This window comes from Austrofundulus limnaeus, unplaced genomic scaffold, assembly GCF_001266775.1.
Source record: "Austrofundulus limnaeus strain Quisiro unplaced genomic scaffold, Austrofundulus_limnaeus-1.0 Scaffold214, whole genome shotgun sequence".
Lineage (NCBI taxonomy): Eukaryota > Metazoa > Chordata > Actinopteri > Cyprinodontiformes > Rivulidae > Austrofundulus > Austrofundulus limnaeus.
Genome location: NW_013952616.1, coordinates 322,893 through 335,007, shown reverse-complemented (window position 1 = coordinate 335,007; position 12,115 = coordinate 322,893). Strand labels below are relative to the sequence as shown.

The 12,115-nt window shown below is 38.3% G+C and overlaps 1 protein-coding gene across 1 annotated transcript in view; it reads right to left on the bottom strand.

Annotated features, from left to right (window-relative positions):
- The window catches only part of LOC106525132 (neurexin-3b), a gene marked incomplete in the record, with an annotated part of 484,453 nt that extends 480,578 nt beyond the window's left edge, over window positions 1-3,875 (bottom strand). Inside the window, 1 exon segment of the mRNA XM_014019257.1 lies at window positions 3,611-3,875.
- Between the last annotated feature and the right edge of the window lie 8,240 nt (window positions 3,876-12,115).

Below are 12,115 nucleotides of genomic sequence, written 5' to 3'. Positions count from 1 at the left end.
AGATAGATAGATAGATAGATAGATAGATAGATAGATAGATAGATAGATAGATAGATAGATAGATAGATAGATAGATGATACTTTTCACATAGGATTTTCTTTTAATAAATATTTTTGTATCTATCATAAACTGTAGTAAACAAATTATATCACAAAGTAGCATAGTGATACTGAGGCCTGTTCAAGGGCATTGCAAGAAAGTCTTACCCTAGTTGAAAATTAGGAGATGATCTAAAGTTAATTGCTAACATCCACACAGTAACTAACGTAATCCAAAAAATCAGAGGTGATTAAAAAAGCTGACGTTACCATATCAGCCTCAGAGGAGGGGTACAGAGAACTCATGCAGGCCTTTTGTGCTTGGTTGACTGTGCACCACAGAGCACGTTTACTTTAGATTCACTTTGAACTCATCTTCCTTAAGACTTGGAAGCTTATGAGTCATGTCTAAACTAACTGCTTCCATTTCCGTTTTGGGTGATTGGGGGTAACTGAGAATAATGCATTCTGTACAGCTCAGAAGTACAGGACAACCTTAACCCATATTGATCAAGATCATGATGCACAACTGACCTTTTTACTGTTACTAATGCATATACCATGCCCCAACCATTAATATCCATAAGGTCACCATTCAGCATTACTGCTTTTCTATTAACTTTTGTATAAAAAAACATTTTTAAATTTGTTTTATTGATATTTTACATTGTGATAGTAAAATTTCCTCAATGTATAGTGTTGTCAGATGTCAAAATGACTGCAGAGCACAGCTGAAACATGGCTGAACACTGTTTAGACTAAGTGCATTCAAACAAACAGAAATAAAAACATCTAGACTAGAAGTTCCCAACCTAAGGGCACCAGAGAGCACAAGGGAGGCCATAACCTTGTTACATAAACATCCCCCAAACAAACTGGAAAACAACAAAAAAAGTTGTTTTTCCTTTTCCAAATAAAACTTTATAATAATGAGTTCATTATTTGATAAAGAGATAAACGTTGAACACACCTTTGAGAGAGGTGGGGAGYAGTGAGGAATGGGGTGAGGAGTGGCTCTGCTTGGCTTGGAAATGGCTTTGAGTTAGGAACAGAAGTTGGAACCTCTTAAGTTATGAAACCATTGCTCTAGACYAGTGGTTCCATGAAACTCCCAACCACTGATCTAGGCTCTATAGTGTGACTTTTTATGGTCGGAGAGAGCGGCCATATTATTTGGGGTGAGGACAACCTGGTGAAGCTGAATGTGGTAACCAAGACATGATCAATTTAGGTCACCACAAAGAAACTGAGTTTGCTATTGACAASCATTATTTTAATTTGATAGAAATGCTTATCTATCATATCAGACAAAAACGTGTTACCAAGGTACACGTCTGCAATTAGTTTCTAATAGGCAGAAGCTAACCAATGAAAAACTAATATTTATATGCAATTCTCCGCAGAAATCTAGTCATGATCAATTGCTTACATTGACAGCCAACCAGAGGAAGGTTCAAATATAATCGACATGCTACATGTAGCCTGTGCTAAAGCTCAGTAAACAGGCTGATGAAGCTGCTGCAGTCTGTGTTGCTGATGTCACAGGGCCCTTTAAGGGGGTAGCGTGACTATGACGGTTATTACAATGTCCTCAGCATTTCGTACGGTTGTTGCATTTGGCCACTTCAGTATCGTACCTCAGGGTCCCCCTTCAGCTCGGAGTGCTATACAAATTCCTACCTGCTTATTGTAACATGGCAGCTCTGATTGCTGGCTGCAACCAGAATACAGGAAAAAGAGCATCCCGTATGGGACACTTCAATTTGGCTGAAAATACGAGACGTCCAAAAATACAAAACAAATGGCAACGCTACATCCAAAGTAAATGTACATGTAGGATCTTACACCATCAGATTATAAACACAAACAGTGCCAGATTAACTTTATCATTTTATGTGTTTTTGGTGTCATGATTTATGACCGTTGTGCAGTGAGATCCAGTAGCGCCTGTCTGCCTTGTTTCACGTTTGTTTGTTTGTTTGTTTGTTTGTTTTATCTCTAGTTTTTTTTTGTTTCCTCCATACTGGTTCCCTAGCTACAAGCTAAATGCAAGCCCACAAACATGGCCAGATTTACAAAAATAATAATAAATTTCAATACCTGAAGGATGACGTCAATGAGAACCATGCCTCATTGCACCTGGCATGACCTTTGCCTAGCTTGAAGGCTGAGACAAACTGGATTAATGTGGTGATAACTTTATAACTGTTACTGACACTTTATTTCACATAGTTGTCATGAAAATGWAAGAAAATGTTTTTTTATAACATGAAATAACATTTGTTTAGTCTCAGCTATTAAAACATTAGTAAGCTGCACAATATGATATGTTATATTTCATAGTTATTCTAGCCAGTTTGTTATGACTCTGCCTGCATACAGACATGTTATTTTGAGTTAATAAATAGCACAAAATATGACCGGCACGCGACCTGTCACAGACTGGCCCATAAATGATGCATCGAGAGGACYGGCCTGACTGCAGCAGGATTTATTGACATGTGTAGAAAGGCAGCCCCGTCCCCCAGTGCGCACAGGGGACCACCCTGACTCTCCAGTCCTTGATGCTGCTGAGCTTCCTGCCTGTCACCAAGCTTCAACCCGGAGGAACGATTTAATCCGACATCAGTCACAGCATACAAGAGTATAAGCGCGTGTCCAGACCTGTTGGGGTGGAGAGGACCAATAATGGAAACAAGTGTGCCAGTCCCTATACTATTCCATCTGTAGGCCTACCTATAAATAAATAAATAAATAAATAATTAAATAAATAAATAAATAAATAAACTGCCACCAGGTTTTATTATTTTATTTACAAAAAAGATGTGTTCCCGTCGAACATCTCAGATTAAAATAGTTTTGTTATAATTAACTTCTGGGATTAAGTGGCGAAAAGGTCAGTATTAACTGAGAAGGTGAGCTGCATCCCTAAATAACCATTATATTATAATAATCCGCAATGCTGTCCTTTCAGATTGTTTTTTCACCCTCTATGAACCAAAAAAAAAAGAAAGAAAAGATCTCCAAACGGACAGAAAACCTATAGTCCGGCACTGAAATTATATATTTTTATACATGTTCCTCTGTTTTTCGCATGGTGGCAGCCTGGTTGCTGCTTAGCGATTATTATTATTATTATTTAGGAGCAAAACTTGATTCTGTTCACCAAAATCCCGTTTCAAAATCGATCCATTGCAGGTTTATTTTTTATTTTAGTTTTTTAGTTTTGACGGCATTTTGAATGTCTCGATTCATTCAGCGGAAACTTTCCGTCTCATTCTCACAAAAGGACTTATTCAAATCTGAATAACAGCCTCCAGAAATGCTTCCTTAATAAATATCTATAAATTATTGGGCTATTATTTGTGAAGATGTAGCTGCGCGTAAAAGCTTCCAAACTACTAATCCAATCTCTCCATCCAACGCGCGTCCCCATATCTACCCAAACATTCTACACGAAATGTTTCCCACTTTCATCATCCAAACACCTTTACGCAACCTTAAGTGCATATTGATGAGGATAAACTAGTATTGAAACACACGGAGTGTCCAGTTTTTGATCTGTTCCTACCGTTTTCACGGAGGTAGCTACATCCGAGATGAATGAAGTCCGAGCGCAAAAATGACAAATTACAAAATTCCACAGCGAAATCCCGCAAACCCGGTGTACTTTCCAGCAGCAGCAGGAGCAGTAGCAGTGTGTGCCCCCAGGGGGGTTGATGTGATGCTGATTCCTYCCTTCCTTCTTTCCCTCCGGATGGATCAGTGAAGGTTTCAGCTCGCCTCTCTCAGCGCATCTGCTGACTGGCCGACCGGATCTCTCTCTCTCTCTCTCTCTCCCCAACACTGACGCTCCGACCCGCCTTCTACACCGTAACTCAGCGCGGCGGGGGCGGGCAGAGGGTGGAGGGGTTGGTGTGCGTGAATGTGTGTCAGTAACAGATAGTTTGTAAAGCTAAATAAAAATCCAGGCAGTCCTTGAACAAATGCATGTCGCCCGTTGCTTTTTTTTTTCGTGCCACTGTTTCAAACTGCGAACATCTAGAGCTCTAGCTGTTTCGATAAAACCTAGACGGGTGAACGCACTCTCGCGAGATTTCACGCTCAGAGCCGGCTATTAGATGGGAACAACTCTCAGCTACCACCACACCAAATTTTAGCACAATAGCTGTAAAACTGAGCGAAATATATCAATTTTTTGTGTTTTCGTAGCTAACTTGGCTGTGACGTCCAACTTGAAACGTGTTGACTCCAAACATTGAACAGTCGTAGATTCATATCTATTGGGCATTTCCTGAAAGTTTTGGTACAATCCATTGAGATGCGCTCAAGATATTTTGCTAACAGACAAGCAGAGTTCACTCGTAAATTAATGGCCGACATCTTTAAGCAAATACATTTTCAATCTGTTTGCGCTTGGAGTAAAGGTTGTGATGACTCTCAACTACCACCACTGCAGTTTATAGTTCATTAACTGTAAAACTGATTGAGTTAGAGCCAGGTGTTTGTTTACTAAAGTTAATTGTCTGTGGCCTGCATCTTGAGTTGTGTTGACTCCAAAGTGTAATCAGTTGTCGATGTAAGTCTTGCGATTACTTACGGAGAGTTTAATTTCAATCCATTCACGGGCTTGTCAGATATTTTGCTAACAGACACTTACCAACACAAATGTAAAAAAAAAACCAAAACATAATGGCTCATCTATCACTGGAAATATATGAAAATCTTAAATAGATATTCATATTTAGCTTATCACTGCTTTTGCCAGGCATGAAACACAATCTACATTAAAATTATATATATTTTTAAGTTTTTTTTTTCCTTTTTGTAATGTGCAGAATAATAATCTGGATCTCTGAGGGTCCAGAACTGAACTGTGTTATTACGGCTGCATAAGCAGTTCAGCACCACAGACAGAACCCTGCCAGGCGAGGAGGACCTGAAGAGTCTGTGTTTGTTAGCACATTCGGCCTGAGTCACGCTTGCTGCTGTCCGTGGTGCTGAAAGCTTGTCAGGGCATAAAAGAGGGAAATTCATGCAGAYGGAAAAGCTCCGGACTCATACAGTATTTATCAGCACCGCACCTGGGAAGGTTCTGGTTCATGTCTGACATTAAACAGTTTGAAGGGATAGTTCAGGCTTTTTAACGTGAAGTTCTGTATAAGGAAAAAAARCTTTTCATGTTCTACTTGTGAGAAATAGATCAATGAACAACCTCACTCTTGAGAAATAGTTCAATCCTGACCAGACTGATACATTAACAGCTAGTCTTTACTGTAAATGTCATAATTTGCATTAGAAGTGCAAGGCATTATTATTAAGGTTTTTTTTTAATGTTGGTGAGGAAATAAGAGYGCAATGCAGCAGGTAGGCAGGTGTAACTTAACCAAAAAGGGTTGGAAACCCATGGGTTGGCTGGTACATTCAAAGACCTTGATGCTATTGGCCTGTCTATGCTCCATGCACAGTTGCATAATAATATAGACATTGTTTGGTTGAGAAACCAGCAACAAACTAATCCAACATCAACAAGCAAACAGGTAGAGCTTTAATCTAATGCATTGTTTTACAGTGTGAATTTTAAGAAAGTTTTTTTAAGAAGCCTGAAAACCAACAAACGTTGGGATTTGATTTAACTATTAGCCTAAACTGGAGGAAAACTTGTGTCTCTTTCTTCATACTCTGTGCTCTATGACTGATGTTACAGCTAATAATTTTTGATAACTTTTAAACAGAATTTCACTTTAAAGTTGACTGAACTATTCCTTTAAAACCCTGCATCGCAGGTTCAAAGACTCTGGTTACAAAAATACAACAAGGCAGCGTTTGTAAAACAGGATCTCATGGTTTTARCTCTCCACTACATAATAAGACAGCTTAATGAGACTTTTCTTGAATCGTTTGCAACAATTGTAACGTTTTTTTTTCACTAGAGTTCAACTATACAAGAACTGGAGCAAGCTACCAGGCAACAACAAGCTAATATTAGCTAGCATTAGTTTACCCTCCTCTGTCGCCTTGCCCACTTGCCTTCCATGTCATACTGTTGGATGGTCCGGTACAGTCTTCTGTACTTTTCTATCTAGCTTGATGTTGTTCGTTGTTGTGTTGCAATTAAAACAAAATGAGATTTGCATGTTTTTAATATGTTGATGCTCACTCTCATGGAGGAGGCACTCTGGTTAAAYTGAATACAATCAGCACTGGGGTATAGTAAGATCAGGCCATCTGGGGCTGGGCCGTGCCTTACATTGTAAAAAGGCCATTAGTGTTTTGGTAGCTAATCTTTGGCGTGATATTCCATGGCCAATCCTAATAAACTGTATTTCTTCAAACTGATGTTGTTCAGCTATAACAGGTAAGATATTGATTCTTCATAACCACAGAGGTTCATACTAAAAGATCTTAGTTATCCCTTTCTGTTCCATTGGCAGTTTTGTTGCATGTTGATAATTAGGTTCATTGTACATCATATCCAACAGATCCGCACGCACAGAGATTTCTTTCCATCCAACACACTGATTGTGATGTTGTGCTGGAAAATGGAGAAAGTGATGCTATTCCCAAGAGATCATAGGCATCCAGGTGTAACCAATCAAGCAAATGCTTCTGAACCCAGGAAAACTGGTGTTGCAATAGTTGTGCAAAAGCTGAAACATCATGTTTTTTAACACTTGTCTTAAATGGTGCAAAAGTAACCAGTGTATGCTGGTAGATTTTGTTCCTTAAAGTAATTGTTTGCTGCTACTGATGACAGAAGTAGATTTTCAGTTATTTTACTTATTTATGTTGCTATTTGTTTCTTAAAACCRAATTCACAAAGGATCATTCTAAAACAATGTCAAGCAAGGCTAACTGAATGCATGGAAAAGCAGAAAAACAGTTACCAAACTGAAGGAATTTGTCAAACACCATGTATCATAACTCTGTTCTATTAGTACTRTAAATATAAATGCTCCATATCTGTATTTTGACTATGTCCTGTTGTGTCTGTCTACTGTACAGCACTTTGGTTGGCCTTGTGCTGTTTAAAGTGCTTTATAAATAAAAGTGGTGTGGTATGGTAAACAACAAAATTCAACACAAACACAGTAAACCAGACTGCCCAAAAAAAAAAAAAAACTGGCACGAACTAAAAAAAAAAAAAAAAAAAAAAAAAGAATGCCTGCATCAAAGTCAAATCTGCTTATCCTGTGGTAGAGTGTTGAAAAAGTGCACAGAGATCAGTGAGGGTCTCAAAGAAAGATCAAGTCCTGGAAGTGCATAGAAGCGGGGTCTTTACTTCAACTTTGACTTGTAGAAAACTGTGTATCTTGGCATCAGGCTGGGTTTAAAGTGTTCGTTTTTCAAGCCAGTGGAAGAGAGCAAGACTCTGTAGAGATGCAGAGTCTCGTTGTTTTGGCACCAGCTCAAGTCAGAGCTGTTGTGCTGAGGAGTTGCTTGGAGCTGGAGAGTGATTTCTGACTGAGGCAGGACCAGAAGGAGATGAGCAAAGAAGCTTCAATGGCCTACTCTTCTTACGCGAAGAATGAAAGAACTGAGCAGCAAGGAGGCAAGATTTCTCAATGGAGTTCTGTTTTTTTGTTTGTTTCTTTTCTGCATGCAGAACAATCTGGAACATGTGAGTCATGCTCCAGGTAAATCAGCTCCTCTGTATTTTTAACAGTGGAAGCACTGAAGCACCCTTAGTTGAGTTCTATTATTTCCATCATGGCTTTTGATTCATGACTCATCCTGCAGCTTTGGAAAATAAATCAAAGCAAATGTCTGTGGCGGCCATCTTGACTTTGTTGACTCTAAAACAGGAGTGTCAAACTCTTTTTCTCCGAGCGTTATGGTGGCCTTCAAATTAACTTGGAYGTTTTGAGTTTAACTTCAACCAAACATGAAACGTCACGTTCCTTGTTTCATTGCTACGGCTGAGCACAGCTAACAAACAACTGAGCTCTGYGTGGTATTTTGTGCATAGAAACAGCATTTGAACACAGAAATACTATTAAAAGTAATAACACTAGCCGTGTTTCCATTAACAATTTTTGAAGTGCATTTTGAAGTATTGCTTTAGAAAAGGTTGATGGAAAGGGCAAAATTCGGGAAAAGGTTTTTATGCTTGGTGGAGGTGGTTTTTGGATTCTACAAAAAAGAGTTAATGTGCAAAAAAGGAGATGAAAACAAATTTGCTGMCACAGCAAACATTTACTTCACATAATTGATCAGCTATTCTCACTTCGCCCTTCTTCCCAGCTATTCCTGTAACGCAAAAAGAATTGCATTTCTTCCTGTACATCTCCAGACATCATGCAACATCACCAACACTAGTTGATAGAACAATTACAACTTACCTGATAGCAACATTTTCCTGAAAAGTCTCTCTATTGTCACAAGATGTTTGGTCCCGGCTAGTTTGCATTTACTTCCTGTTTACCACAGCCATGCCTAACGTCAACATCTGACAAGTTAACATTTTGCRTAGCCTGGATTATTCACTCCAAACCAATAGATGGAAATATGCCTAATTCACATTTCTTCTTCTTCTTCTTTATTTTTTTGTGACACTTTGAAATTTTGCTCAAAATTTTCATTACATGGAAATATGGCTGCTGTTGATTTGTGGTAAAAAGTTGCTGTCTTCAATTATGACCTCCTTCACTTTCTGACAGGGAATTCCCACTGGAGGGGTGATCCAGGTTAAATTTACAACTTATAAGTGGGAAATTCCCACTTCCCAACTGGGCCGCACCAAAAGTAGCAGACAAAAATGCGATAAAATGGAGATTTTATGTAGCAAATTTCACCGCCAGCTACTTAGAACTCTGTGCGCCTCCACCTGGTGGTGGGATGTCATTATTTCATGGGTAAAATAATCAACATTCATTGTCGAAGATGTAGTTTACAGTCAATGCTGGCTTTATTTATTTATTGTATTTTACGCAGTCACAGTCTCTGCTTAAAAAAAACTACTTTATTATTTGTCTGCAATGTTTTACGTTTAAAAAATGCTGAGAACATGGCATATGATATTACCAAATATTTTCTTTTCAACTGGTATGGCTCCTATAGGTACTCTTTCCACACACCTATGACTCATCATCCATTCTGTGGTTAATCCACCCTGGCGTGCTCTTCCCTTCTTTAAAAGTTCAAGAGCAAACCTGTGCAGAGAGCACTTCTAGTGTTGCCCTTGTGAAATCCCTCATGTCATTCTAAACACAAAGTCCTGCCTGGCTTAGGATCTCCTGCACTCTAACTGTCTGCCCTCTGTCACCAGCCCAAAGAACGCCTATAGAACTGCACATCACAACTTAGCATGGTCTCTGGCTGGATTACCTCCATAAAAGAGTCAAGTAAATCTACACGGATCAAACTGAATGTACCTGCCACTTCAAGCTCTCTGCTCAGCCACCCTCTTGTGATTTCAAAGAGATCTTAAGGATGTGAAACTTCCCTCTTTTTCCCCGAGAACCTCTGTTTTGTGGAATAAATCAGCTCAACTGTCCTCCCATCTCTCTGCCTCTGTTTAAAGATCTGATCACAACACGCTTCAGTGGTGGTGTTGTAACAAAGACAAGGACTTTAGTCAGGGGCCCATGGAAAAAAAAAMCCTGCTAGAGGAGGTGAAATATAACTGCATGGTGAACAGTGTTAAACGAGCCACTTGGGTACAAGAGGATTTGGATGAAACGGTCCTCTGTATGCGCTGCGAAATTGAGGCCATTTGTTACTTTGAATAGAGCTGCAGGGCTGAAGCAACATCTGGGCCGCTTCGGTCACCCTGCTGTCACTGCAACCCTGACCTGGATATGGTAGAAACGTGAGTTTTCTTTTTTACTATTGTCTTGTAAAATTAATCTTTTACAGCCGCACCAGCAATAGGTATACAGAAAGCTTGATAATTACAGTACAGATATTTTAACTTTAGTAATCAGCTTTTTGGACGCTCAATATACAATATATTTAACAAATGTCACATAGAAAATACTGAAACTTATAAATTTCAACCTATTAGTATAAAATAAGAGCGATGAAAAAAATTGCCCAAATATTTGCTTAACATTTTATGACTAACTCAGTAGACCTGGCTGACAAATAAAAAAATAAACCAGCCTAAACAATACACCAGCCAATCTATTGGTCCACCTATAGAAAATAACTATCCAATGATAACATTTCAGAATACATTTTGTAGAATAACAATGCCACAAATGCAAAAAAATTAATGTATTAATTTGTAACTTGGGACTTTGTTTTGTAAAAAATCTGAGCTAAATGTAGCATTACTATAGTGAACACATTTGTTTCATCCCTTTCATGAAGACAGACAGAAATGCAGACTACAAACTACGCCTCTGACATCGTGCGCAAACTATAAATCATGTTGTGACATGAACTAACATGACCTGTATAAGGAGTCTAAAACTGAGAGTTTGTTGGCAAAAGTTTTGGAAGCTTTATAACAAATTGAATATCAGTGTGACRTTATCACTCTAAGATGAATATTCTTTCCTGAAAATCTCCAAAAACTATAAAACAATCTGCAAGTTTGTAAGAACTCATCAAAATGCCAATTCATTCATGGAAATTCCAGTTTTAGGCTGGGTTTTCTCATTTGTTTAGCCAAAATTCCAACATTGTGAGTAGAAAGACTTTTTCTTTTAATTTAGTCTATTGTATATTATATGTATCACTACCAAAAGTCACAGTATAGTATTCTTGATAGTGATGTGCAATACCAATACTTAATCCCTTTCTGATTCTGATACAGAATAAAACACAGGACGGTATCAGCAATTCTGATTCTACACTGATATTTTGTGCAAATACATATTTCTGGTGAATCTAAACAAGACARCAGAGTAATTTATTTATTCAACTAAACTCAGAAGTATATTGATGTAACATCCTCATTTATAATATTGCCAAGATAGGAAAACAGAAAAAACAGAGGACAAAATCATACAAAATTAGTGAGAAATGGTGTTTTTAACAATTAAAAAAATGAAGTAAAATAATAAAACCTTTAAAATGAATTATTGTTTACTTACCAAGAACTATTATATAAATGAAAACTTGCATTTTAATGCTACATAACATAAAACTACTGAACATGTAACATGTACAAACTGACTGATTGGGCATGTGCTGCTGCACTTACCCATTAGCCAGGCGGAAGAAAAAGTAGTTCCCACCAACTGCTTATGATTTAGAAAAGCTTTCAATAGTTTAGTTTTTCCACTGTATTCTCTTTAATGATACACATCACCTGAAATGTCTGAGGCATCAAAGTATCAATATTTTGATTTTACAAACCCCAAAACCAGAAAAGTTGGCACGTTGTGTAAATYGTAAATAAAAACAAAATACAATGACTTGCAAATCTTTTTCAACCCATATTCAACTGAATAGAATGCAAAGACAATATATTAAATGTTCGAACGGAGAAACTTTATTTTGTTTTGCAAATAACCATTAACTTAGAATTTAATGGCAGCAACACATTGCAAAAAGGTGGCACAGGGACATTTTTACCACTGTGTTACATCGCCTTTCCTTTTAACAACACTCAGTAAACRTTTGGGAACTGAGGAGACCAATTTTTGAAGCTTTTCAGGTGGAATTCTTCCCCATTCTTGCTTGATGTACAGCTTAAGTTGTTCAACAGTCCGGGGTCTCCGTTGTCGTATTTTACGTTTCATAATGCGCCACATATTTTCAATGGGGGACAGGTCTGGACTGCAGGCAGGCCAGGGGAGGACCCGCACTCTTTTGCTACGAAGCCACGCTGTTGTAACACATGCAGAATGTGGCTTGGCAATGTCTTGCTGAAATAAGCAGGGGCGTCCATGAAAAAGACGTCGCTTGGATGGCAGCATATGTTGCTCCAAAACCTGTATGTACCTTTCAGCATTAATGGTGCCTTCACAGATGTGTAAGTTACCCATGCCTTGGGCACTAATGCACCCCCATACCATCACAGATGCCGGCCTTTTAACTTTGCGCCTATAACCAGTGGTGGACAGTAACAAAGTACTTTTACTTTATTACTGTAATTAAGTACATTTTTTGAGTACCTTTACTT